Source organism: Arachis duranensis, chromosome 4 (genome assembly GCF_000817695.3).
Source record: "Arachis duranensis cultivar V14167 chromosome 4, aradu.V14167.gnm2.J7QH, whole genome shotgun sequence".
NCBI classification, from domain to species: domain Eukaryota; kingdom Viridiplantae; phylum Streptophyta; class Magnoliopsida; order Fabales; family Fabaceae; genus Arachis; species Arachis duranensis.
Window position 1 is genome coordinate 78723140 of NC_029775.3, and position 3208 is coordinate 78726347.

The window sequence follows — 3208 nt, forward strand, 5'->3', positions numbered from 1 at the left end:
GTGTGTAGCGAGATGTATCCTAAGGGATGGATCGGGGTATCTCCTAGCCCAAATAGGTCGGTGGGATAGGCCTTTAGTTCTTTTTCTTCGAGTCCGAGTTTGTCGAAGGCTGTTTTGAACAGGATATCTGCTGAGCTTCCCTGGTCAATCAGGGTTCGATGTAAGTTGGTGTTTGCTAGGATAATGGTGATTACCACTGGATTGTCGTGCCCGGGTATTATCCCTTGAGCATCTTCTCGGGTAAATGAGATAGTAGGTAATTCGGGCAGGGGACTGTTTTCTCGGACGTGATAGACTTCTTTGAGGTGTCTTTTTCGTGAGGATCGGGATGTTCCTCCGCCTGCAAAACCTCCATTTATCATGTGAACGTGCCTTTCAGGGGTTTGCGGGATTCGTTCGGCCCGATCTTCGTTATCTCCCCGCCTTCTCTTCCTGGTTTCTTCACCTTTCTCTGCTATGTATCTGTCGAGTTTTCCTTCTCTGGCTAGCTTTTCTATAACATTTTTTAGGTCGTAGCAATCGTTAGTAGAATGACCGTAGAGCTTGTGATATTCACAGTATTCGGACCGATCTCTCCCCGCTCTCTTGTGTTTTAGCGGTCGAGGCGGGGGGATTTTTTCGGTGTGGCATACTTCTCTGTAGATGTCTACCAGGGAGACTCGAAGGGGGGTGTAGTTGTGGTACTTCCGTGGCTTGTCCGAGTTGGGTTCTTCTTTCTTCTTCTGTTCCTGATCTCGATCTCGGAGTGGGTAGGTTGATTCCTTCCTAGAAGAGTCTCTTAGCTGGGAGGTTTCCTCCATGTTGATATATTTTTCTGCCCACTCCTGCACCTCGTATAGGGAGGTCGGGTATCGTTTGGATAGGGATTGGCTAAACGGTCCCTCTTTTAGGCCGTTTGCTAGTCCCATGATGGCTGCTTCAGTGGGCAAGTGTTGTATGTCCAGGCAGGCTTTGTTGAATCGCTCCATGAATTCTCGGAGAGTTTCTTGGTTGCCTTGTTTAATCCCGAGTAGACTGGGGGCATGTTTTGCCTTGTATTTTTGAATAGAGAACCTTGTTAGGAATTTTTTGGTTAGGTCTTCGAAGCTGGAGATTGATCCTGGTGGCAGGTTGTCCTTCGAAGCTGGTGATTGATCTTGGTGGCAGGTTGTCGAACCACTTCATGGCTGACTTGGTGAGAGTGGTGGGAAAGGCTTTGCACCGAATCGCGTCGGAGGCGTCGACTAGGTACATTCTGCTTCTGAAGTTGCTGAGGTGGTGACTCGGATCGGTGGTGCCGTCATAGAGATCCATATCGGGTGGTTTGAAGTTTCGTGGTACCTTCTCCTTCATGATCTCTTGCGTGAAGGGATCATGATTACCTTCGGGGGTGGTGCCGCGTTCTGTCCGGTCTTTCAGGTTGGCCTCTATTTTCCGCAGTTTTTCTTCTAATTCTCTGCGCTTTCGAGTCTCTCTTCTCAGATCTCGTTCAGTTTTTTTCTGCTTCTTTATGTCCTCTTCGAGTTGTTTCAGTCGGTTTTGTTGTGCCCGGATTGCTTCTAGAATTTCCGAGCTCTTTTCTTTTTCGGAATTTTGTGGATCTTTGTCTGGGAGTGATGTCTTTGGGCGATTCTGTTTGTTTCCTCCTGGAGTGCGTGGTGATAGAGGGCTGTCCGGTCGTTCTCCGGTGTCAATTTCGTCCTCTTGTTCAGATGCAGCGCGATCATTGTTGTGAGGGTCGTCCGCCATGGTAGAGGGATGACTTCCAGGTCCCCGGCAACGGCGCCAATGTTCCGAGGGTTACCTGAAACGTGTAGCTCGGTCGTCTGGAAAGGCCCGAGGTGGGGGTTTCAAGGACCCGAGCTTGATATGTGGAGCGGTTGGTGGTTGTACCTGCAATGACACTCCGATGCTTAAGTTAGCATGGGTCCAAGCAGATATGTGTAGAATATGGTTTCATAATTAAAAATTCAAAAAATCAAAAAAATATCGTTTCCTTATTTTCCTCCAAATTTTCGAAATTTTGGGTTGACTTGGTCAAAAATTTTTAAAATTAGTTGTTTCTTACAAGTCAAGTCAAAATTTCAATTTTAAAAATCTTATCTTTTCAAAATCTTTTTCAAAAAGCATATCTTTTTCATTTTTTTTATAATTTTCGAAATTTTTAAAAATTAATTTTCAAAATCTTTTTCTTATCTTTATATCAAATTTTCGAAAATTAGCTAACAATTAATGTGATTGGTTCAAAAATTTGAAGTTTGTTACTTTCTTGTTAAGAAAGGTTCAATCTTTAAGTTCTAGAATCTTATCTTGTAGTTTCTTGTTAGTTGAGTCCTTTTTAAAAATTAAATCTTTTTCAAAATATCTTTTTCTTAAAACTTTTATCTTATCTTAATTCCAAAAATTTTATTTTTTTCAAATTTTGATTTCAAAATATCTTATCTAACTTCTTATCTTCTTATCTTTTTTAAAATTTGATTTCAAATCTTTTTCAATCAACTAACTAACTTTTTGTTTGTTTCTTATCTTTTTCGAAACTACCTAACTACTTTTCCCTCTCTAATTTTCGAAAACTCTCCATTTCTTTTTTTAAAAATTCTTTTTAATTGTTTTAAATTTTAATTTTAAACTTATTTTATTTTTAATTTTCGAAATTATTAACCCCTTTTTCAAAAATTATTTTCGAAATTTCTCTTCTCTTTTCTTATTCTATTTAATTATTTAATTACTAACACTTCTCTTCACCTCTCTTCATCCAAATCCGAATCCATCCTTCTTCTTTCTTCTACCCCTTTCTTCTTCTACTAACATAAAGGAATCTCTATACTGTGACATAGAGGATTCCTCTTTCTTTTCTTGTTTTCTTCTCTTTCATATGAGCAGGAACAGGGATAAAGGCACTCTTGTTGAAGTTGATCCAGAACCTGAAAGGACTCTGAAGAGAAAACTAAGAGAAGCTAGATTACAACAATCCAGAAATAACCTTTCAGAAATTTTCGAACAGGAGAAGGAGATGACAGCCGCAAATAATAATGATAATAATGCAAGGAGAATGCTTGGTGACTTCACAAAGCCAACATCCAAGTTTGATGGAAGAAGCATCTCCATTCCTGCCATTGGAGCCAATAACTTTGAGCTGAAACCTCAGCTAGTTGCCTTGATGCAACAAAACTGCAAGTTTTATGGACTTCCATCTGAAGATCCTTATCAGTTTTTAACTGAGTTCTTG